Genomic DNA, 26,200 nt, shown 5'->3' on the forward strand with positions numbered 1-26,200 from the left:
ACAAAATTAGATGGAACATTCTGGGCTCTACCATTTCAAACTGCAGGTGGGAGATCATAGCACTGATTATTTTGCAATGGAAAACCAAAAAACACCTCCCTGTATGTAGACACTAGCCCTCTCCCTGATAGTTTACTACTTTCAGTTTTAATATGGCTGGGCAATCAAAAATATGGCACACACCCCACTTGCAATTCAAAGTGTTACAATCCACAATCATGCGATCACTTAAATTTGCATACAGGTAGATGAACTGTATTTTATCCAATGAGAATTTACAATGAAAATCTGTCATTCTATGGACTGGTACCTTGACTAGTAAGGATAACCCACATGCAAAAAGGTTTCTGTGCAGGATATCCTTCCTTGCTGGATTGGATTCCACACAAAGGGAATGGGGTAAAAAGAAGCAAACCTATAGCCATGGTTGTGTATTCATGAATCCATGTTGGATTAGACCAATGTGCCTTACAATATGCTTGTGTATTCCCCCCCCCCCACTGTGTCATGCTGAACTAGGTCAAGGTAGTGTATATTATTACTGAGCTAACTTCAAAAGACCTTATAATACAACCCTCTCCCAATGGTATTGTGTATTCAAAATTAAATCAAAATCATCTTGCCCTGCTGCATTTGGGATCTTCCTGCTCATTCTACAGGGTGGGAATCCTGAACATTAGCCCTAAAGTCCTGTCCTGACAGCACTCCCTATGAGACCGTAACTTCAATCTGCCTCCCGTAGAATTTCAGTATATATGTTTCACCTTTGTCCTAGTTTCTTTCACTCTGTAGTGGGGATGGAATAGAGATTCAATTTCAGTGCACATTTAAAGGCCAATCTACCAATTTGCACTATTCTTTGAAACTATTCTTTGAAAGTCACACTTCTCTGAATTTTGCAATGCAATTCTCCAGTGGGGCAATGTATGCAAAAAAGCATGCACTAGGGTAAAGTGTGTCTAAAAATGCACACATTAGTAAAAACAACATACTAAATATATTCTATTAAGGAATACTGTTTTACAAGTATGTCTATATTAAGCTAAAATGCATGCAAAACTGTCTATATTAGGAGACGTTCACACTAATATGCTGATGAATTTCCAGCAAGTTTGTGGATCACTATCCTGTACTTACTTTGTTTACCCCATAGGTCTCCTGAAATGCCTTTTTGACAAATCTTAAAACCAATTCATCACTGGAAGGGGGAGGGAAAGCAAAGCAGTTGTTTGCCTCACCTTTTGAAAGCATTGCCCTAGTTGAAAATGAATGGAATAGAAGAAAGTACTGCCAAAACAAAAGACTGTTGACATTTTAGAAAGGGATAGTTACACAGTTGTTCAAAAAATATAGCCTCAATTTGACCATAACAAAAAGAAGACCAAAAAAGCCCCATTATACTAAATCTTTCCCCATCTGGAAAGAACTCCACATTGTGAAACCATCAAAAAAAAAATCCATCATACACATATCGACAAAATGCGGAGTAATATAAAACTAACAGAGGAACAAGAAACATAAGTGAACTATTGGGAAAGTGTTACATGCCAAAGGGTCAGAAGAAATCTTCAGGACATTTTGTGAAACATTTCTATTATCTTTCTAAGTCAGTAGCACACAGGAAACCATCAATAAATGTCCAGAGGTGTTTTATGGGGCAGCTGTCCTCAGCCCATTTCAATTTAAACCAACTCACGAAAATAAAGTGAGTTTGGGTATACGGCCACCTAGGAGAGGAGTTGCAAAAGTTCTCTCTCCTAAAGGAAAGAGTGTCGTACAGCTACACATTCATACGGCATTACAAAGCACATGTCTTGGCCTCAGCAGATGCGGCCTTTGGGAGGAGGTTCCTTCACAGGGTTCGGAAACCATAGGACGTGCAGTACCCCTCCCTAGTATGCAATATTTTTCCATATCCTGAAGGATCTTTTTTTTAAAAAAAATACACCTTACTCTACCAGAGAAAGCAGGAATATTCTAGCTGGGGCATGTCCTGTTTCAGAGAGAGTCAAGACATTGAAGCCACCTCTGTTTCTGTGCATATCATGGACTACAGACTCCATGGAAAGCATACAAAATGCTATGGAAAGAGTTAATGTAGTATATAATTCGATGATGTCACCCCAGTAGGCAGTTTTTCAGTTAGGTCTGCTATCCACTGCAGAGTATTAGTTAGTGAGTCTTACTGTGAGAGCAGCAGGAGTCTGTTTTATGTTCCTATGTGCCTCAGAAGAAGTCTGTAAAGTCTCATAAGTCTGTCAGTCTCATATATATATACACAAATATATATACATGTAAATATGTTTTAGTATTCCAAGTATAGTAACGTGTTATGTTTAAACTCTAAACAGAGATTCTTGTGCAGCCTTTTCCAGGACAGAAAAAGAGAACTATGTTTTTTAAAGGGTCAAATGACCTGGGGCAGCTTTTGCACATATAAATACCACAGAAAGGAGGTAGTTAGGGCTTCCTGGGACTGCCTTCTACCTTTCATTTCAAATTTTCTTACCTTTTGGGTGTGGGGCCTGTTATCAGGATGTTTTCCAGAGTTTAGCCATGCTGGCTGCCCAGCAGAGTGTTTCCTTTCCATTTCGGGAGGAGTCCCTCCTTGTTCCAGTATGGCCTGTGAATTGTGGAGACCTTCCCCTGCAGAGCGGAGACAAGTTTCAAGAAGCCCTGTCCCCTTACTCCCCTCCTTCAGGTACCCTCTGTAATTCTCGCCAGAACAGGACATTTATGGTAAAGTCCCGTTTTCTGTCCCACAAGAAAAATAAGTCACTGGAGGGAAAAATCAAACTGTCATAAAAGCTCGGATACAAGCAGTGCCAGGAGCTTGCTGCCTATCTAAGCACAGAGAACCTGGGAGCTTAGGAGAAGTCCCAACCCGTAGTAATATATTTGCTGGGGACCCTGCCTGTCACCCAAGAAGAGGTACGTCCCAGGAGAAAAAAGGGGTGCCCCACCCTGGAGCAACTGAAGGAAGAGAGAAGTGACTACCGGCTAACTTTGGTTGCCATAGGAACTAGAGAATGCTGAGAGGCCAAATAGAATCCAGGTGTGGTGAGAAATAAGCAGCTGGCAGGTTTTTCCTCTTGTTGCCAGAGAGCCTTCTAAGCTTACATGACAGGAGAAAGGGGAGCTACCATGGGAAGATCAAGTAGGGCTATCTTCACATAGGCCCCAGGCAATGTGCCCTCATCATGGCCCCAGAACCCAAGTCCTTAGGCTTAGAGACTCCAAGCAGTAGCAGGTCCAAGGAGGTGATGGATTCATACCACATCCCACCCCCAGTAGGCCTGCCAGCACCAGATTCTTCGTTGAGACTTCTGAACCCTGAAGGTGTAGTTTTGACTACCGGCTTCTAAAAGAATCAAGAAAGTCTTGTGGAGCATCCACTGACCAGGTCCCTGAAACCCAAAATAACCACCATGGGATGGGGGGAAATTCAGGTAAGCACGCATTTAAAGCCAAATCTAATCAAATTAGTACTTTCTGGAACAATGTGTGGACACAGTTATCCTTTGATATTTGCACTTTTGTGATAGAGTTATCCAATGTTTGCAAAACTGCATACATCAGGGAAAGCGTGTATAAAAACAAAGGTATTAGTGAAAATCTCATACAAAAACGCATTGCGGTTGGGAAAATTGCTTTGCAAAAATGTGTACGTTAGTCAAAACTGCATATAAAAATGTGTATGAAGAGAAATTCACACTAAAATGCTGATGAGGAGTCAACATCAGCACCAAAGGATACTGACTCTTAAGTGACAGGGTAGCATTTAATTGGCCATCATGGGACACAGCAAGCCTAGGATGTACTCTGTGGCCCATACCTCTTTCTCGGAGGTATAGCTTGGACTTCTTTTTATGAACACAGGTAAAGGGTGGGGTTATACAATAACTGTGCCTCATCCTCAACACACGATAAACCCTGCATCAGCACTAGTAATAGCAAGCTATGGGCCCTGGCATATGCTGACCTTGGCACCTGGCCTAGCAACAGGCTACCTATAGCCACTAAGAAAGTGGGGAGGGGCAACAAACGTCCAAGGTCACCCATCCCTGCTTCTATACATAAATCATCTTACCAGTTTCAGGGGGAAATACCAGGTTGTCTTTCTCAATCCAGATAGATATTCCTTTTTAGTCTGGAGAGGAACTCGTAAGCAGCATTGTTTCTCTTTTCCTGTTGTTAGCATTTCACTCCCTGTTTTATAGAATTCTTTTAAACGTCGTTTTGCTGGACAAATCTTTAATTAAAAGCTTGGAATAAAAGTGTGCACTTCCAAAGGTTGAGAAAATGCCCAGTCTTATAGACTGGCCCTTTTATTGCCTTTGAACACTTTTAGCTTTGAATTTTTGCAAATCATTCTAAAGTGTAAAATTGGGTTGCAATTATGAATACTGCTGCCGCCGCTGCTGCTGCTTGCTGCTGCTGCTGGTGTTTTGCTATGCAACTTGGATGGGATCACTTGTTTCTTTGATACTTAAGAAGCTACGGTACGCAGAGTCAACGCTTTCATCTCAGAAGAAAGGAAGCAAGTTCAATAGGCAACCAAAATAGCAGCAGCAGCAACTTAGTATAAAAGCTGGAAAGAAGGAAATGAGTAAACAAATCTGGCAAAACCCAATCACATTAACAAAAGCTACATACAGCAAAGAAAGTGAGGTCCCAATTTCTAATCCTCTCCCTGCATAGCTGTGTCTCCTTATTGTTCTACATACCCTGTATGTTGTATTCCAAACATTTGTATTTCCCTGAAGTGCTGATAAAGAAGAACAGGGACATTTAGAGCGAAAAGTCATATCCCTTTATCTCTATCCGAAATAAGAATGTTGTTGAGAACAAAGCAATCTCTCCACTGTGCTTTCAGGCTTCAAACTTCTTGCCTTTCTTTAGCAGCTCTTTCCTAAGCTTTTTGTACAATACACTTGAAAGCTTACCTTTCAAAGGATTGCCCCCGTAATATCCAGAGTACAGATCAGGGAGGTTTTGCAACAAGTCACAGTATCTGAGATCAAGCACTAGCATTTTCACCACCAATGTTGAATATGGCTTCCAAGTCACATGGGACACACCTTCCTAGATCTTACCAGTCAGCATAACAAAATTAGCAGTCTGGGCCCATCACACAAACTGTTAATGGTAACCCAACAAGAATCTTTGTGATTGCCTGCTCCATTTTTCACTTGGGCAAATGAGGCAGCACCTGAAATTCTAAAGTAATGGCTTACCCCACGGCTTAGTTTTAACAGAGATGATTTTCAAAGTCTTTTCTGCTGAAAGGTTACTGCCATGTATTTTATCCGTCCAGGTAGCATTTATCTGGCAAAAGAGGAACAAGATTGCTGTCACTTAGAAGTTGTTATCTAGACCACTATTGGCAAATAATAGTGACAGGAAGGTAACAGGAACACTCTATTTCCTTTCTTCTCACCTGTGTCAAGGCCAGTAATATTGGTATCTGCATGAATAGACACAAACTCAAATGACCATGAGTCCAGAGTTATAGCTTGACTTTCAATATATTACTCAATATTCATTGGAAACAAAGAGAGACAATCTGTGCTAAAAGCCAGGTTGAGTGAGTGATGAGAAAACAAAAAGAACCTCTAAGTTTACCTTTTTCTACTGCAACTTTCCTCAGCCTGGTGCCTAGGCATGGGAGAAAAATCTGATTCAGTTCACAATTAAAGGTGAATTTACCTAATTCACACGTTCTGAAACAATACACAAACAGAAGCGCAGCCAACTTTTCAAAATGGCAGTTCTCCAGAGTTTGAAACACAGTTCTCAAGCCAAAAAGGCATGTACAAAAATGCATATACTAGGGTGAAGTCTGCATGAACATGCATATATTAGTGAAAATAACACACACAAATACATTTTATTAGGGAAATTGCTTTACAAAAATATAAGGCAAAATTGCATGCAAACTGAATTCACACTAAAATGCTGGTGAATTTTCAGAAGGACTTAAAAAAATACAAAGTAATGTGAAATGATGGACGACATTGGAAGCCCTGCCAGGCCTCTGAACACAACTTCCAGTAGAAACCGGAAGTCACGTCAGAGGTCTCACGACACCTCAGACATAACCTCTGAGACCCTATGAGACCAAGGAAGCACTGCCGTGCCACTGACACAACATGACGTCATGACGTCACGATGCCACATTATGTCACGGGCACCATTGGGCACCCATAACCTGGGACCCAAGTCAGTGCCTCTGTCTAGCCCTATATACAAAAAGAAATGCACATCTCAAAGTACTTTCTTTTTTTAAAAAAAACACATTTCTAAACTTATTTGATCTGAAAATGGGCATGTTGGTACATTTTTAGCCAATAATTGCACTCCAAAATTTAGAGATGTACAAAATCTGAATAACTATGCTCCAGAATCTGCACATCAGTCTAGAGAATGCAAATTGGGTTGGTTCGAGTTGGAATTTACAAAGATTGAATTCTACAAGTACCTCTGCTTCACTCTCAATACAAGGACTGCTCTGTGTCCTGCTTCTACCATCGAAGGCAGAATGCCTCTGAATACCAGTAGCTGGGAATCATGAATGGGGAGAGTGCCACTGCGTTCAGGTCCTGCCTGCAGGCTCCCCTTAGGCATCTGTCTGGTCACTGTGAGAACAGAATGCTAGACTACGTTGGCTTTTGGCATGATCTAGCAGGACTCTTCCTTTATTCCCTATAATTTAATCTGTTCACCACTGGCTCTGTGGCAATAGCAAAACATATTCATTAGAATTCTGAACATTGCCAAGGTCAATTTCCCCAATAGGCACTTCCAACAAAATGCTTGCTTCTTTCCCTCTAATAAGAAGGCAGGCAACTGGCTTCCAGGCACATCGAGGCAGGCCCCCCTGGCTGCTGTTCATTTTCTGTAATCATACATTGCTTCAGGTGCCACTTATTTCCATTCTCTGTGTTTCTGTTTATTTGAGCTCATCGTACTTGCTTAGCACAAGCCTGTCTGACATTGATCAATCATTCAGATCTTTTTCAGATTGACAATCTAATGTATGTTTATCATTAAATTACCATTCTATTTGGGGGGGTTCTATTTGTGTTTTCTTCTTCTTTCTTTTCTTTCTTTCTTTCTTTAATAAATTTGCAATTTTAATTTAAAATATGTACATTTCTGTTTTGTAATAAACTCCATATTCTTCTGTTCTAAACTTTAGTCTGTCATCTTGTGGCTTATTCCCCCTTCCTAGCAGAATTTGCTCCGTGGCACACCATGACTCCTAGCTAAAGACAAAACATGTTCTTCCAGTACATGCGTATTTCTCAACGTATGTGGACAAAGATACACAGTAGGAACATAAAACAAGATTAAACACCTTCACCACAGCACCAGTTTCTTGAGCTGATTGTCCCTCCATCCTACATAGCAGCACTGAACAAAACAAGTGTGAGATGCAATCATAGATCTCAGTGTCTTGCCTATTTTAACTATGAATTCATTTCCTTCCACACAATGAAACTCTAGACATTTTAATTAACATCCACTGAGTTCTGCTTTCAGCCCAATCTATTCCCACTTTCTCTCCCACTACTTCATTAATTCCGATACCTTTAACACCTTTATATGGGTGACCAAAGCCTCATATTTGGTTCAAAAAGCCGTGTTGCTTATTCTGCAGTTTAATGTGCCTACGTGCATTAATTATCCACATGTATTTATTGAACAATCAATATTTAGCTTCCTCCCCCAATATACTCCAAATATGTTATACTGCAGTGAAATTCTCATTGTTTTATGTAAATGCAGTAACCAAGGAGGAAGAGATTTTTAATATGTTGGGGTGTTAAATATATTGTATTTTAGCACTTTTTAAAAAATCTTACTTGCTTTCAAAATCATAAGAAGAGGCTGCTGGAAGAGACCAATGGCCACTCTCCCTTCTTCTGGCATGCAGCATCAGCATGAAATCACAATGGTGCCTCAGTGTGACTGTGTTACTAAAGCAGACAGCAGCAGCAGTATGTAGGCACAATCTCTCTCTCTCTCTCTCTCTCTCTCTCTCTCTCTCTCTCTCTCTCTCATACACACACACTCACACACACACACACACGTAGGCATATAGTTGGCTATATACAAGAGCATGTAAAACAGTTTCCAGTCCACAGATATGGAGGCAGTTCTTAGGGACAAGTTCAACCAGCAATTTCACATTTGAATTTTTTGAGATCTCTCAAGTGGATGCCCTTCAGATCCAACAAATTTCCCTTTTTTTATTTTGCCTATTAGGCCCAGAACCTTGTCTCTCATCACCACCAGTTCTTTAAATACCCTTCCAGCAAAAGTTAATTCAGGCATAAGGACCTGCCTTATATCTTCTGCTGTGAAGACAGATGCATAGAATTCATTCAGCTTCTGTTTCTCTTCCTTTAACACACCTTTGATTCCTTTGACATCCAAGGGCCCAAATACCTCCTTAGCCAATTTTCCTATTAAACATTGAGGTGTATGGGGTGTTAGCGGAGAAGCAGTATCTCTGGTGGGGGACATGACATGCTCCTTCTGGGGCAGCTCACCCACCATTTGTCCCCCTCCCTGCATTCAGCTCTCATCTGTGGGTCCTAGAAGCTGTCAGCTGACAGCGGCCATACTCCAGGAACCTTCTATGTCCGGCTAAACCAGGTGAGATTAGCTGATGGGTCTCAACCCTCAGTGAGTTAGGGACTTCCTCTGCATTCAAAGACACACTTTGGTGGATTGAGCGGACGAGACCAATAGTGGGTCCACAGGTCAATAAAGCTGTTTCTGCATGTGCCACAGAGGGAAGTGAGGGGCAGATGGAGCTCGTAAACCTGGGAAGGTAGCCCATCTATGAGAAGGAAAACTCTGATCCTAAACCTCTGCAGCCTTGCAGCTACACTAATACATGACAAAGGCTTCAGGAGTAAACCCTGAGATAAAATATGTACCCTGCTGCCTTGCAGGACATCTTTAGGAAGAAAAGGCTAAGGAGTAAACCTGACACAAATCCAGAGTAGAGTCCCTAAGACGGTTGGATGGTGTCTTGTATGCCTCCTTCTGGCAACTCCTGCAACCGAACTGGTGCCATATGTATTGCTTTCCTTTCGTTTGGCCCACATCAGAAGGGGAGAGAGGGGGAGTCTTGCCGTCTGGGCAGCCCAGGACTTCCATACACACTGCCCAGGCTTGTGTACAGGACAGGTCACTTCCAACAGCCTGACCTCACCCCCAAAGGCCCACTCCTCCATTCTTTCCCAAGACAGATGGATGCCAGCTGGTTATTACACACTGCTATTTGTTATTGATAAAAAGAATCTCACAATTCACTTAACATTTAAAAGATAAATCAAACCCAGCATTCTCAATTTAAGCAAAAGCCTGCTAGTAAATAAGAAAGCAGCAGCAAAGTGGTGATTTTCTCCCCCTTATTTCTAAAGGGAAAAAAAATTCTTCTGAATTATGTGCTGCATCTCAAGACACCTGTGGAGGCTAACAATATATATTCCTTCAATTTAAGAATCTCACAATACTTGCTTGTTTTCTTGAAAAATTAAGTAAGCTATTGCTGAGCCAATTTCTCTTTTTCGCTCTTTTCCATTACGCTTTCAAAAGCTATGTTACCCTTTAGCTATTATTTTTGCAATTATAATCAGAACCATGGACAAGTCCATGACAGCAATTCATTCAGAAGCATCCAGGCATTTGGAGTGCTGTATTTAATGTTGCAGCTTTTAAACTTTCCAGGCATTGGACCCATTTTTAGGCTAAATCTGCAACCAACTTTCATTTTTTACACTATATTTATGGGCTTAAGCTGCAACGCTAACAGCATCTACACAGAAGCAAGTCCCATTGAATTCAGTGGTGCTTACTCCCAGGTAAGTGAGGTTTGGATTGCAGCCTTACTTACTTACTTACTGAACATTTGTAGAGTATGTTTCATCCATCATGGAACCCAAGGCAGTGTGTATGTGGTTCTGCATGGGTCACTCTACCCAGACACTGACCAGATCCAGAACTAATTAGCTTCAGCAAGGTGGAAGCCTGATGCACCTTCAGACCATACCCTAGCATGTTTCTCTTGTATTATTGTTCTCTTTCTTCCCTTAATAAAGTGAATGGTTGATCAGCTGATTTGACCAAAGGTACGTGGGAGTGACCCATTTGTGAATCCCCCAACCTACCAGTTGAAGGCGAATGTCTTAGAAAAAAAAATGACAGTTCTTATTAAGACTTGCCTTTCTCTAATTTTGTTAGACCCTGCTTTTTTCTGCCTCTTCACTCTGAGTGATATGAATGGTGCCACTGCTGAAATATTTAATCAAACTGCCATGTCTCCCTTCTCCAGTTGTTTTCCCCATTACAAATGGCTATTCTTTGCCTTCTAAAGTTCAAAGTACACTTCATTGCTTCTCATTGATCACTCAAACTGGAGAAAATAAATCATTATTGAGCTCTCAGTAAATCACTCAGAGTGTACAAGAGGGCTTGAGGAATTTACAGTGCAAAATTGCAAAACAGAGAAATAGATTTCGGAAATAAATTCTGTTCCCAGTCTGGGACCATGGAGAAAGGAAAGCCCAGGATAGGAGGGCAAGCACAGAAGAATGTCTGAGACTTTCATGCCAGTATTAGAGACTAAAAGCAAATTTGATAAGATGAGGGGTGTGTGGAAATTACATCCTTTTTCTGGGTCAGCTAAACCAAGACCGCTGTAGGTCATTATTTGCTCATTCTGGAACCAAATATTTAAATGTTTCCATACATAATTTTTGGTCTGGTTCAAGTGTGGGGAACCCTTGGCCCTCCAAATGTTGCTGAACTGCAATATTGTTGCAGTTTTGTAGTCCTCATTTAAAAATTAGAAAGGCAATCACAACTGAGCCACCAAACAGAAGAGGCACCTATTTTAAGTACCTCAGTTAACACCCCCAGTTCTGGGGCTTTTCAGCTTTGCCCCCCTTGGGAGAAATCCAAAAAGAACGACCAGTGAAGTATTTTGTGGAGTTAGGGATGAGGCGCTAGTTCACCAATCCTCCTTTAATATGACTTCCAGGAGAACTAACCAGATCGCTCTTCAGACTCCTACAGCTCTGCTGTGGTATATATGATACTTGGACAATTCATTTCAGTGGGATCAAGGTGAGGTTCTTTCATACCTCACACCCCATCAGAACATAAAAGCTGCTTTATTTGCCCAGTACTGCCTATTAAGACTGGCAGCAGATCTACAGCATTTCAATCATAGGCATTTCTCATCATCTGCTACCTGAGCTTCTCATAACTGCAGATGCCAGGCTCTACCACTGAGCCTCCATGCAACTCACACACACCACAGAGATTCTGACACACATCCAAACCTCACATTAGACACACTCAACTTAATATGATAATTTAATTTCAAACCAAAAGAAGTCTTCTTTTTGACATTTCGAATGCCACTTTTCTAATTACAAAACTACTCTGCACAAAATGATGCTGTCTGAGGCAAGCCTAAATCAAATGTATCACTTCTGTGAAGCCGTAAGTATGCAGAAAAATTCATTAAAGGATAGAAACCTTTTATATTTCCTAATGATGGGAAGAAAACACCACAAGGCTGTAGCAAGAGAACATACATTTTCTTCTCTCTCCTTTATTGAGCAACTCTGCCTGGAATAATAGCTGGAAGTGCTCCGGTGACCCAGCCCATTCTGTATTACTGCTCACTTCAATTACTTGTTCCATGTGTCTTCATCTTACAACCCATTAATTCATAAGTTCTCAGTTTCACTGAAAAAGTCTCAGCTAACAAATGGACTCCTAGTTCCGTGGAAGTCAATTCCACACCAAAATGATTCTCAATTCCTTATATGTAGCATTTCTGCATTGCCCCCTCAAGCTGAAACAGTATTTTTGGGGGGGAGAAGGACCAGCTGCTCCTCAGTTCTCCAAAAATCAACAAGTGATACTTATATAAACTGGACAAGATCTTGTGTCATCTGGCCACCTGCAGACACTAGGAAGGTTAGGATGTGATCAAAATATTCTCATGCAATTTCATTAAAGGCCATTGTTCTACATAAGGTGATTCCTTCGTTGGTAACCTCAAGACTTGACTGTTGCAATTACCTCTATCTCTGTCCAACCCTTGGGCCTAGTCTAGAAACACCAACTGATACAAAATGCTGCAGCTAGATTGTTGGCAGGGCAGAAAACTACTTGTATGTAACCTCAGTGTTTAAAAACTTGTACTGGCTGTCCATATGTTACATGGGCAAGTTGAAGGTTCTAATATTAATTTAAACATCCCTTAACAACTTGGGTCCACGATACCATAAGGACTGTCTGATTTTTCATATCTGTGCCTGGACATTGAGAAGTCTCTGTTTTAAATAGTCTTTTCAAATCTCCTTTTTGTTCTACATTATTCTCCATGGGTCTCTGATGCTTTCTATCCTTAAGCCAGGGCTGCTAACCCTTCAGTGCTGTTCGTCCATTAGAGAAACGACTGACAGGCAAAAAGCAAGAATGGCACAGAGAGGGAATGGTTACCAACAGAAACCAGAGGGCAACCATCCCATATCCCAGAGAGCTCTGTTGGATCATGGTGCCCTCCTGCTGCTTTTAACAGAAAAACAGATGTCAGGAGATCCGCAGTGTGAATATTAGCCTCAAGTAGCTACCCACTTAAATACTGTAACTTAGAAATAATTAAAATCACACCATACACAGTCTTCAGTGATAAGATAACTAAAGATGTCAGTCAAATGGAAATGTTTGGGTTGTAACTCGTTGAAGACTTCAGAATTCAACACTTATCCCAACTTCATGACTATGTCGGAGAAGGATCACCACTCTACTGAAAGTACAGCATATGCTTTGTGCTCAGAACATCTCAGATTCAGTCCCTGCCTTCTCCAGGTAGGGATAAGAAAGACCCCTGCTTGAAGCCCTAAGGGGCCAGAGTGTTGGCTGCTGCACTAGATTGGTTCATCTAGTTTAGACTGACTTTAGGACAGCTTCCTGTGCAATAAGGAAAACAGAACATGATGAGAGTAGTCATAAATCTCCCTGCATAACTATGGTATAGACTAATGATCTGACTCAGTATAAAGCAATATCTGATGCTCCTAAGCTTTGCTCCAATGCAAAGAATAAAGTGATAGCAATAGGAATATCATCAAAGTGCAGATCTGTCATTGTTTGCACAGCTTGTAATCATGTCTAGATCTCATCATAGAGTTAAACTTACATGAGGAATATTGGGGAAAGTACAGGTTCACTCTCATCCCATGATGATTGCTTAGCTTTGATGAAGCAATATATGATAACTAGACTAATACATGGTTTTCACGGTTTTACTAAGTAAGCAAACACAAACAATATTTGTTGCCACCAGGAAATGGCATTCGGTATCGCAGTCACTGAGGTGACTGAGGTGCAAGCTCTCAACAAACCAGAATACTATTTTCACCTGTCAATATTCAGCCTTGCACTTCATTCTGAGCTTGCAGAGGAAATGCAGTACCTACGCTGAAGTCACATTAGCAGAAAGGAGAGACTTCAGGATACTACTCCTGCCCAATTTGAAAGCCACTGACTCCACAAATGCCTCTAATGTCGTTGCAGAAAAGCTACTGTCTCATAATATCACAAAGAAGAATGAAGTGCTGGAATACCTTGCAAGGGGGGCGGGGAATAAAAAAAAATCATTGCAGAGTGTAATGAAGCTACTGCCTTGCACGGTTCAGCTGAGTTTTTTCATCGTTTCCATGTGGAGACAAATTCTAAAATTATCTTGTATGTCATCAGTGCCACAGAGACGGTTCCCCTCCCCCCAGATGCAGATGTTTTAGTGCTTTCTGCAAGACTGTCCAAAACTACTGTACATTTTTTTTCTTTCTTCTTGCTGCTAGTGAATCAAAACATTTCCTATTCCTCAGAGGTATGTTCCTACTGCTCAATTCATGAAAAGCTCCTGTGCTCCCAGATTTCCATGCTTTTTCATCATAATGAACCAACTGTATGTAAGACATATGATATACCTATACATAAAAATCACTTTGGGATGTCTCAAAGGAAGTTAGCTTTAGGCACCAGGCAAAAACGTTCCTCTTTAACCAGGCCTTTGGCTGACTGACACCTGACACACTTTTAAATGTGTTATGGAAGTCCGCTCACCAATCTTGGTGTGGCAGCATTGCCGGACAGAAGAGGTTTTACTGGGGCCCCAATGGTGGAATTCAAACGGCAGTGCCCTTCCTAATAGGCGGAGGGGGCATGTGCCCCCGCTGCCTATCAAGAGCTGGATCTTAGCCTTCACCCTGCATTGGCAAATGGGGATGCAGACTGGAACGTGGGCGGAGCCAGTGGAGCCGACGGTGGGCTTCCCTCTGATCCACCCCCTGCCCATTTAAGCAGCCCACACCTGGGACACAGCCTGTTTGTTCCTGCGCCGGGTTTTCCCCCATCCACCCACCCATGGTTTACCCTGATAGGCAATGACTTTGCTGTGGCCACAGTGTCCGCCGTTCTTTATGGGGCCAGGTAGGAATTTGCCCACCAGGATAATTGGCTCTTACCCGGTGGTTTTGCCTACTTCATAGCAATTCATCACAACTGGTTGAGCATTGGGGGAATCCCTTGTTTTGGATGGAGGGGAGGTTGCAGTCCCTGCCTGCCTCTCCAAACGCTGGGGTATTCTGTTAAAGAGATCTGGGGGGAGTGGCCATGTCCGCATGCCCAGGGGCGGCAGAGCTGAAGGCATTCCCCCAGAAGGAGGTCCCTGTGATGTAGGTCTTAGGAATCCCCGCTTGGATTGACCACGGGTCACTTCCGGCGGGTGGGCCGGAAGTATTTAGAGTGCCCCATGCTCAAGCCAAACCTCTTTCATCTGTATTCAGTACAAAACCCAGTCTTATTGGTCTCTTATTTATATGGGTTGGGGTATGGGAAGTCTGATGCCTTGTCCTGCAAGGGAGGGATTATTTGTCTTTTTCTTATTTTTCTTATGTGTTTTGTGTTTTTTTATATTGTAATTTTATGTTGTGAACTGCCCTGAGATCTAGGAGTATATGGTGGTATACAAATGTAATAATATATATATATATTCATAGATAAATTTATTTATCTATTTATTCATAGATAAATATAATAGCAGCAGCATTGTAGATGTATTTCAAGCATTGGGTTTTGTACATATTTCTTGAATATATACTTATATAATTGTTATATAATTGCTCTTGCTCAATTATATTTGATACCATTACATTTGTGAATGAAAAGATACCTAACTTGATCTAGTTCGGATTGTCATGATGTCCACCAACCAAAAGTACTGGGTCTTTGAAGACCTCCAGCTCCCCCGCTCTCCACCCCCGCTCTCTCTCTGTAGGGAATGATGCCATTGAAACTCTGGTTCTGTTGATTATTTTTAATCAAATGACACCTCCCTTGTCTATCAAAAGTTGCCCATGAAATTATATATGTACCCAATACTGACATCTTCAACAACAAAATCCTGTCTAATCTTCAGGGTTGTTCTACAGTGGAAGTCAGTTTAGGGGCAGAATACAACAAAAACGTGTTTTAACAACAGGAACAACAACGTAGAACAAGATGCTACACATTACTAAGACTGATGCCTGTGGATATTTACTTTCAGAATTAGCCTGTAGGTATATGTATTTGAAACTTAGCAAAGGAACACTATACACAGGTTTTATACTAGTTTAACAATAATAGCTTCCCATAATCCAGGGTTCACCAACCACTTGTGGGCATATTTGCAAAAGGGAGAGATTGTCATGAGAAGCACACACCACAACGAAGCACACATTGAAACCTCTTCTATTGGCTATAACAGAATGCTACTTTCAAGCCTAATTTCAGTGGGGAAAGCAGAATGGACCCTGTGGGCACCATGGAAAGCCACCATAGACACATTTGGACCCACAGGCACCATGCTGCTGACCCCTGCCACAAATAATCCTGGTATCCTAGTTTGTTTCCCTAGCACCCCTCAGAGTTTTCCAGATCTTCTGGCAGAACTACAGGCCATAGAGCTCCCTCTGGAGACCAGACTCCTCCAGCATATCAACCATCCTGTGCAGTTTTGGGCAATAGTTGGGAAATTAGAAAAATGGCTTGGACTAGCTCTTCCTTTTTCTTTACACTAATTCAGAAAGCCAGAGAGTGAAAGGAACAGTGGACGGCTAATTTGCTTAAAGCCTGCTGTTCTGCAATATCCCTTTTCAAGCAAAAGCTGGGAAATAGCATTTGACATCCAGAAGCAGCTTATATCAATTGAGATTGGTAAGAGCAAAATGTGCGAAAATAACAAACCATGTGAAATCAAACACAATTGAATCCCTGCTTCCAACCCCATCTCCTGCTTCCACCCAGCCAAGGCAGGCAAATTTTGGATAGTTAATTCTTTATTGAGAAATGCACACACTTACAGCTGCTCCTAAGCTACAACCAAAGCACACACAAACTCCTAGAGGTCTCTTTGTTGTTGTTTAGTTGTTTAGTCATGTCCGACTCTTTGTGACCCCATGGACCAGAGCACGCCAGGCACTCCTGTCTTCCACTGCCTCCCGCAGTTTAGTCAGACTCATGTTCGTAGCTTCGAGAACACTGTCCAACCATCTCGTCCTCTGTCGTCCCCTTCTCCTTGCGCCCTCCATCTTTCCCAACATCAAGGTCTTTTCCAGGGAGTCTTCTCTTCTCATGAGGTAGCCAAAGTATTGGAGCCTCAGCTTCAGGATCTGTCCTTCCAGTGAGCACTCAGTGAGCACCATTTCCTTAAGAATGGATAGGTTTGATCTTCTTGCAGTCCATGGGACTCTCAAGAGTCTCCTCCAGCACCATAATTCAAAAGCATCAGTTCTTCGGTGATCAGCCTTCTGAGTCCAGCTCTCACTTCCATACATCACTACTGGGAAAACCATAGCTTTAACTATATGGACCTTTGTTGGCAAGGTGATATCTCTGCTTTTTAAGATGTTGTCTAGGTTTGTCATTGCTTTTCTCCAAAAAAGCAGGCGTCTTTTAATTTTGTGACTGCTGTCACCATCTGCAGTGATCATGGAGCCCAAGAAAGTAAAATCTCTCACTGCCTCCATTTCTTCCCCTTCTATTTGCCAGGAGGTGATGGGACCAGTGGCCATGATCTTAGTGATCCATGAAGGAGAGAGTTCTCTTAGCTGGCCTTAACTCTTCCAGGTACATGCCCCATGGAGCAGCTGAAGCAACAGTGGCACAATGCCCCACTCTCAGGCTTACGTACCCTCATCTGTCAGAGAGCACACATGCAACTTGAGACTTCTCCTGCTTAGAAAAAGTTGCTGCTCTTCCCTCTTCAAGCCTCTCCCAAATCTAGGAGACAGTGGGACAGGGGATGGCAAGGTTTCAGTCAGCCCACCACTCACCTGAACAGTCTCTTCCCCCACTTCTAACCTGTCTTGTGCTCCCACTTTTGTCTCTGACTGCTCCGACCCTTCCTCTCCGCCCCCCATCCGGGCTCCTGTCTCATGGGTGGCACAAAACCCCATAAATCACTGTTCCCCTCTTCTGGGTCAGTATCCAGTCCCCTTGCCTCTGCCAGAGCACTGCCAGTCCCTGACACCCTATCTTGCTTTACCACACTTGCAACGGTTCTAGCTGGGAGAACAGTTTGGCTAAGTAAAAGGGAAAATTGGACTGTTGCCATTAATAAGTTGCCATTGCACTGTCCCAAATTATCAGGCTTCTAGCTGAGAAGATGATTCCCACAGACTGATGCAACAATAGCATTCTTTGGGCTTTTAAGAAAAACTTTTCTATTGAAAGCATCCAAAATCAAAACAGAGTTCTGTCTGGAAAATGTTCACAAGAAGCCCTGTCTCTTCAAAGAGATGCTCTTGCATGCTTAAGTACATGTAACATCTAACAACAATAAAACACCACCAGCTCATCTTAACCATAAAAATAATCTATAAATTCTGACTTAACCTATGTATTTACCGTATATAAGCAGACCATATGTCCAAATAGATATCCAAACATGACTGGTACATGCTCAAACATAGAAAGGGCAGTGAAAACTTCAGACCACCAAGTAATGGATGATGTGATTTTTATCCTTCCAGCCTTTGAAGTGTTTTTTGCAACCATAAGGGCTTAATAGGATCCACCTTTGTTGTCCATCTGTTAATCCCTCCATTGCAGGAATACAATTTAAAAATGTTTGAGCATCTGCAAATATCGAGAGTTTTCCAAAACAAAGGTAATATGAAAAATAATTTCTGACCAGAAGGGAAATGCAGCATAAGGAACACCCACATCAAATCCTTCAAAGAGGCATTATCAGCATTACATCATAGAACTGTAGAGTTCGAAGGGACCCGGAGGGTCATCTAGTCCAGCCCCCTGCAGTGCAGGAATATGTGCCAACACCTATCTGATCTAGTCAATTCCTTCCTATAGAGGTGCTAATGTAACTAACTGCATGTTGTATTGATTGTGGGACTTGCAGCCACATCACAGGATTCTTTTTCAAAGATGCAATCGTAGACATAGGGGTGGGGCAGAGATTTCTACAGGGGCCATAGTGTGGAGAGAGGGGAGGCTGGATCCTTATCTCTGTGTCTAATTGTAAACATGCTGCAATCAGCCTTATGGTAGGGTTGCTGTATTTCAAACAGTGAAAATCGGGACAGAAAAGTTGTTGAGCTTTTTTTATGGAAAAGTGGCAAAAACGGCACTGCCGAGATGGGCAGTATTCCGGATATGTCCAGGAAATTCCAGACATATGGCAAGCCTACCTTATGGGCAAAAGCTACTCCAATGGGGAAGTGGTGCAACCCTATACATACTCCTGTTCTATTGAGTACAATGGGGCTTCCTCCCAGGTACAGTGAGTGGTACCTCCGGTTACGAACTTAATTTGTTCCAAAGGTCCATTCTTAACCTGAAACTGTTCTTAACCTGAGGTACCACTTTAGCTAATGGGGCCTCCCGCTGCCACCGTGCCACGCGACTTCCGCTTGCATCCTGGGGCAAATTTTGCAACAAGGAGCATCTACTTCCAGGTTAGCTCGTTACCCGAAAAGTTCGTAAGGAGGACAGTACATAACCCGAGGTTCCACTGTAAATGGGTTCAGGGTTGCAGCCTACAAATATAAGGAGGGAATTTGAAAATCACTTGCAGAAGCCATATTTTCAGGGTGAAATGCTATACTATGCACTGCAGTGACGACAAAACCACAATATTGTAACACTGCAGGAAAAGCATGACATCTTAGAGCACCTTCAGATTTATATTTTGAATTCCTGCTGTTAAACAGTCTATTGCACTTGATGAATTTGGATGGAGGAGGAGGAGGAGAGTTACATCTCCATCTGCATCCACTGGCTACTAAGGGCTTCTCCAGATGACCTATTTATTGAGCATACATCCTGATTTCCTTACGCAGAAGTTAGATTAAAGCTTTTCCTTATGAATCATTTGTTCCTATTTGTTCGTGTGGAGGCTATATGACAGTGAGTATTCACCATGTATTCATCCTCATTTGCTTGCAGGGTATTTATACATCATTACATTAATCTTGTTCGTTCCACACTTCTCAATGCATTTCCCCATCACTTTCCTAAACGCAAAAAGTCCACTTGTTTTGTAAAGTTGATTTATTGTGCTGCAATTTCAGGGCACTTTAAATCCACCTTAGTGGTGAGAGCCTAAATTTCCCAGTTTGTACTTGAATCCCTCTGACTCAACACTGACAGTCTGCAGGCACCCTAAGAAAGGGAGTTTAGTATTCTAGGGAAATGTGGATAATTACTGATCTGCGTACATAATTCCATGTCACTGCTGTTAATCTTATGTTTAACCTACACCAATAAAAAAACAGCATTTGCTACTGGCAACTCAATAACAAAAAGCCCCCATCATTTGCCAGCTCAACCCTACTGTTTGTCAAACCTATTGGGGGGGGAATGGCGTCATTTACAGCACTTTTCATTTTGTGTTGCCCTAAACACTAGCAGCTGGATTGAGATTGCTTTTTCATAGTTCACAAGGGACATTTACAGCTGTCGGATCTAAGCAAGTCTTAACAACCATTTCTCAAAGCAAGATTTATTTGAGGGCTAGCATCTGGTGACAAACGCTGGCAGAATAGAAATATACCTTGTACACTGGGTGCCTTGACCTCCTCCCAGTTTATTAATGTTCATCTCTTCTCATAACTCAAAACTATAGCTCTAGCCAGTGCAGAATGCTTCCCATTGTGGACACACAGAGAAATTTGTACTCTCTTCCTTGGCCTCTTCACATGACAAAAATGCTTTCATTAAGAAGGAACACACCTGTTTTCAACAAATACATAAAATATTTTATTTTTCTCCTCACAGAAATGGTATTGGACCAACTAGCTTAAACCTTTGCAAGATCTCGTTTAGACAGAGCCCGTGCATAGAGAGATGGATTTGGAAATGTAAAAGAAAGAAAGCCTTATTATGTCTCTGTGGGTTGTCAGAGAATTCTATTGGAAATGGAAATGAGAGTGTAAATTGCTTCAATTTGCATGTTTGTCTGAGGTCAGGAATGGAAATTATGCAAGAGAATATGAGAGGTATCACTATCATTGTTTTTCAGTCTGCAACTGTTACATAAATAATTACACTGTTTTCTTAATTGTTTTTGACATTGGCATGCACTGAAATTAACCACATAATTAATTACATTAGTTCCGTGCATAGCAAGACAAATAACGTAGGTGTTAACAGAAACTGAAATGTGGAAGAATGGAAACCGTGCAACAAGCACAAGATGGAGTGGAAATTGCTGCTGCCTTTCACCTGTCCACATGACTGTGGTGGTGTTCGTAGAATGAGGAGGCAGAAGTGAAGAGTATAGGAAATTACACCTTGTTTACATCGCTGTCCAGCAAGCAGCTAGGAGGATTACACAAAAGGACAATGTTTCAGATTTCACAATTTGGATTTTTCTGATAAAATTTGGCCTTTAATTCTGAAATGCAGGGTTGAAATTTAAAACCAAGTTCAAAATGTGAGATTCAATTGTTTTGAGGCAGTGTGTGTGTGTCACTTTTTAAAGAAAAGCTTTCCTTATTTTTCATTGGTTTTTAAACAAATGCAATATTTTCCTAATTAGCTGATGGATGAAAGTTAGTTGCTTGTCAAGTGCACATATTGGCAACTATCCCATCTGCTGCTCTAGGCAAGATAAACAGCAACAGATATAACCAAGCAAGGAAAGTGATCAGTCAGACACGCATCTTCTTCCCAAAGGAAGGCAGGTGTGGGGCAGGTAAGCACTAAGTCTGTGCGGACAACCAAAGTAAGGGAAGCCTCAGGGTTCTGTCCTTCAAAAGGGGCCTGGTTTGCATTAAGACACTCATTACATGCATTCTCACCTTCAATTTTACTGCTATACACAATGCACTTGGGCTTCATTGCTGTGACTGTTAAATGTGCATGAGTGCAACTGATTTTAGTAAAACATCTGACCTTAACAGTGAATGCTATACCTTTGTTTTCCTCACTTACTCCTCTTTAAAGGTAAAGGGACCCCTGACCATTAGGTCCAGTCGTGACCGACTCTGGGGTTGCGGCGCTCATCTCGCTTTATTGGCCAAGGGAGCTGGCGTATAGCTTCCGGGTCATGTGGCCAGCATGACTAAGCTGCTTCTGGTGAACCAGAGCAACACACGGAAACGCCGTTTACCTTCCCGCCGGAGCGGTACGTATTTATCTACTTGCACTTGACGTGCTTTTGAACTGCTAGGTTGGCAGGAGCAGGGACCGAGCAACGGGAGCTCACCCCGTCACAGGGATTCGAACCACCGACCTTCTGATCGGCAAGTCCTAGGCTCTGTGGTTTAACCCACAGCGCCACCTGTGTCCCTACTCCTCTTTAGGCACAAGCTAAAGCTACATCTAGGTAATAACACCAAATAGGTTAGTGAGTCTATCAGAATATTTATTTCATGTTCAACAAAGGGCTCTCATCTTACATTTGAGAGCCGTGGCAGTGCTCCTTCTTCCTGCGATCCTGGGATAATACAAGATGCCACAGGGCATAGGGAAAGAGTCCACACCGCAGATCTTCCCCATGCTAACTTCATCCCTCAGGAACTTGAAGTGGCATTGGCAGTATGAATTTGTCCAATGTGTCCCATGGATTCTAGTGCCATGATGATGATGATGCCAATGTAATATGACATTCAAAGATCACCTCTTAACTTAAACTGCAAGGGCTGAGTTAGTGTTGATGCAGTTTATTGTTTAATGTATCTGACTGGTTTTTATTTTAGTTATGACTGATAAATGTACATCCTCTAAATGAAGTGATACATTAAAATAGCAAATGCTTTCATTTTTAACATTTGTGGAAATATGGTACATGAACGTCCTATTCCACACTTATTCTTAAATCTTGATACATCAACTGTTTTAAAATGCCTCCTCTCTCTTTATTTCCAGGTTGATCTTTCTTGTTTGATAAGCAGCCTCCTGTGTCTTTTCTACTGGACCCTGAAAAAATGGTGGGATGTCAGGAAGAGTAATGCCTTAATTTATGGACCATTAATATTTATTGTGTGCCAGTCGCTGGCATTTTGAACACGGCAGCTGTAAAGAAGTTAATAAAAAGTGGAGGGGTGGGAAGCTATATATTTAACAGAGCTGTGTAAAATAAATTTATAGTGAATAATTCATTTGATGAATTTATCACTTTCTACTGTTGACAAAGTATTTGGATGGCAGTGCCCAGATCGGTGGATTTTATTATACAGGATCTGCAAAGTAAAGTACTACAAATAATTTCTCTTTCATGTTGCTATTCAAGCAGATTCTGCTTTCCCCAACTTATTTGTAACACATGAGCCATCCACTCCTCAGACAAAGGGCAAAACAGAGGAATAAAATAATGATAAACTCCATCTTCTAGCTGGTCATTAAATCTTGCAATTGAATAAACTTATAATTAAGCAGTGCAGCATTAAGCAGCAAAAATACAAGGCAGAGAGATACTGCTATAGTATCTCCTGGTTGGGAATGAAACCAGGACATCAGATATCTCACCCCTCACAGCCATACCTCCCTCTCACTATCACACTTCAGATTGTGGCATCCAAAGTCTTCTCCCCAATCTCTTCAATTCCTCCTCTCTGCCAAAAAAGCCTGCACCAAAACTTACACAGCGAAAAATCTAGAATCAAACATCACAAAGCCAGAGAGCTTTTAAAAAGAAATAAATCCAGATTGTGAACACAAGGACAGAATTTATTTATTTATAAAAGCATTTATATATTGCTGCATTGTGTGTGTGTGTGCGCGTGTGCGCGCGTGCATGTGTGCACACGTGTGTGTGTCTACAGTGCTTTTTTCTTTAAAAAAATGTTTAGGGGTACTCTCATTTTCCTACTCCTATTGAAATACTGCCCCTCAATGAGGCCAAACTTAGATTCACAAAATGTTTAGGGGTATGTGTCCCCCCAGGAAAAAAAGCACTCTGTGTGTGTATGTGTGTATGTGTTACAGAGGTTCACAACAATATAAAAACATTATCTAGTCTGCCCACCTGAAAGGGGCTACTCTCAGTAGCTCATTCCCTCATTCCCAGGTCATTCTCTCACCATGGACCTGGCTCTAAGCAATCCATCAAGTGTACAACATCTCTTCCCTTCTTCACAATAAGATAAGGATCCCACTCTCTTGCCAAGAAAAATAGGACAGCCCTGACCTTCCCTTTAATAGCATCTCCATTGGGCCCCACCTGCAACAGACCCTGAAAATCCCTATCCCAGAAGTGGAAGGATGATCGACTCTGACTTCCCCCACCCTATGTGCTTCTTAGTAGACCAATGTTCTACTCAGATGTAAACCCACTAAAATCAATGAGTTGAATCTGCTTTATAAGATTTCTGAAAGGCTTCAGTAAAACTTTCAGATGACTGCGCAAATGAAAACAAGCGTGTGATACCAGAATGAATAAATTATCCCCTACGGAAAGCTAAAGTGCACCTTATGCTCAACAGCAGTCAGTCACAGGCTTTCAACTTAGAAAATTAGAAAAATTAAATGATTAAATCAAAAGATAAAGCATGACCACATGCTGAAGGATGCAGTTAGAAGAAATGCAAATATTGAATACCACACCCAGTTGTGTTTGTCTTTTTTAGGATTCCAGAGCATGTTTCCCGATAGCAGAAGGAGTTATGAAACGCTGGGGCTGAGGGATTTTTCAATCCAGGTGAAAAGCTGCAATTTAGTTTGCCTGGATTTCCATATGTTGACAGGTATGTACTGACAATTACACAAAGCGAATAACAGAATATGTGTCAAGATGTTCTAAAAATCCCCCAAATACTAATGAAAGCCTGCTTTGCATGTATTTACAAATAGACTTTTAATCATACTCCTAAGTACACAGCGAAAAACATGTGTTGTAGAGAATGGCAGGCCTGATGCTGTACCTATGGGATCATGAATCTCAAAGAAAGTAACAAACTCAGTAGCGTGAGCAGCTGTCATTTAGCTTTTCTAGTCATTTAACTAGGCAATGAATGCACAAAATCAGGATTGCTGATGTGAATTGCATTTTTAAAGGCAGATGCAATGCACTTTGAGTCTGTCACAACCTGGATGGTTGTTGCATTGATCATTAAAATGACTCTCCCGAATAGTTTCTCCCCAAAAGAGCCTGTTTGCTCCACCTTCAAAGGGACCTGCTTCAGAAATCCCTTTAAAAAAGAATAATCAAGGTACATTATGAGATGCAAAGAATATTTCTATAAAACAACCTAACCCAGGAGGTAGGTCTATGCTTGTCCTGTCCGGTCTTTAGATATTTATGCACTAGAGCCCTTTTGCTTACATACAGTTGCCATATTTCAAAAAGTGAAAATCCGGACACAAAAGTTGTTGACTTTTTTTTGGGAAAGTTGGTGAGCTTTTTGAAAAACAACAACAATGTGAGCTATTTTTAATTTAATTTAATTTCCACAGGGCCTGTAAGACAGAGTTGTTCCACCTGGCCTTTGGCTTGGAGCCAATTTGATTCCCTCCCCCTCTTTCTTTTCTCTTTTTCCTTTCTCCTCCTCTGATGAGGCTGCATTTTAATATTTTAATCTTTCAATATTTTAATGTATTTTAATCTTGTTTTTAAGTTGTATTCATTCAACTTGTTTTTATTATTGCTTGTTAGCCGCCCTGAGCCCGGCCTTGGCTGGGGAGGACGGGGTATAAATAAAAAATATTATTATTATTATTAATGAAAATCTACAATTCTGACATGGACTGCCATATGTTCAGAGTTTCCCAGACATTTGAGCAATCTCTGCCTGGACACTGAATACCAGCTATGTCTGGGAAAGTCTGAACGAACGGCAACCCTAGCTTGCAAAAGGAGTTGGATAGATGGGATGGGAAAACTTGTTCTATTTATCAGCTTAAGTTTTTGAAGAGTTTTTTTTTTTAGTTTATCAGGTCTGTATGCACATTTTTAAGCATACTTTGAGGGAGAAGAGCTACTGCCTGGCATGGAGAAGGTCCCCAACTCTCCAGGTCGGGGTCAGAATGCTCCCTGTCCGAAACCCTACACAGCTACTACCAAACAGTGTAGAAAATACTGAACTAAATGAGCCCCTGTTCCAACTCTACCTGAACAACTATGGAAAGGTAGGATAGTTCTTAATTAAAGCTATGCATATTTTCAGTTCTATAAGAATTCAATTGGCACATTTCTTCCCTTTAATTTCTGAAGAAAAGTTATAGATTACATACACACTTTAGATACTGAACTGGAATGATGTCTACAGGTATACCTAGCTCAGTTCACTGACGCAAATATGAAAAATGCAGGAAAGTGTGACTGGCAGTTCAGAAAAACCAAAAATTCTGAGAAATGTAAAAAGCAAACAAAACTGGGACTGGTGTTTCAGGGAAACGGACAATTCAGAAAAAGGTGAAAACAGGAAACAACTGTGACTGGAGGGTCAGGAATACCCAAAATTCCACAAAATGAGGGAAAGGCACAAAACTATTATCAGTGGATTGGGAAGATTGAAAATTCAAAGAACATCTGAGAAGCAAACAAAACCATGGAAAACGGGTCAGGAAAATGGAAAATTCCAAAATATGTGAAAAATGAACAAAATGGTGACTGGTGGGGTAAGAAAAAGGGATATTCCAAAAGAAAGAAAGAAAG

At 41.4% G+C, this 26,200-nt stretch overlaps 2 long non-coding RNA genes across 2 annotated transcripts in view; one reads left to right on the forward strand and one right to left on the reverse strand.

Annotated features, from left to right (window-relative positions):
• LOC310762887 lies at window positions 1-25,805 on the forward strand. Its single transcript, XR_014548283.1, has 4 exons — window positions 1-46; window positions 22,474-22,535; window positions 24,174-24,290; window positions 25,472-25,805. It is a non-coding gene; the product is annotated as an uncharacterized lncRNA (long non-coding RNA).
• Window positions 18,874-26,200, reverse strand: part of LOC310762892 — an 11,588-nt gene continuing 4,261 nt past the window's right edge. Inside the window, exons 2-3 of the long non-coding RNA XR_014548288.1 lie at window positions 20,156-20,334; window positions 18,874-19,139 (exon numbers count right to left, since the gene is read on the reverse strand). This is a non-coding gene — a long non-coding RNA (uncharacterized lncRNA). The remainder of the gene's footprint in view (window positions 19,140-20,155; window positions 20,335-26,200) is intronic.

The sequence above is a fragment of the Podarcis filfolensis genome (genome assembly GCF_964270895.1).
Source record: "Podarcis filfolensis genome assembly, chromosome: 5".
Lineage (NCBI taxonomy): Eukaryota > Metazoa > Chordata > Lepidosauria > Squamata > Lacertidae > Podarcis > Podarcis filfolensis.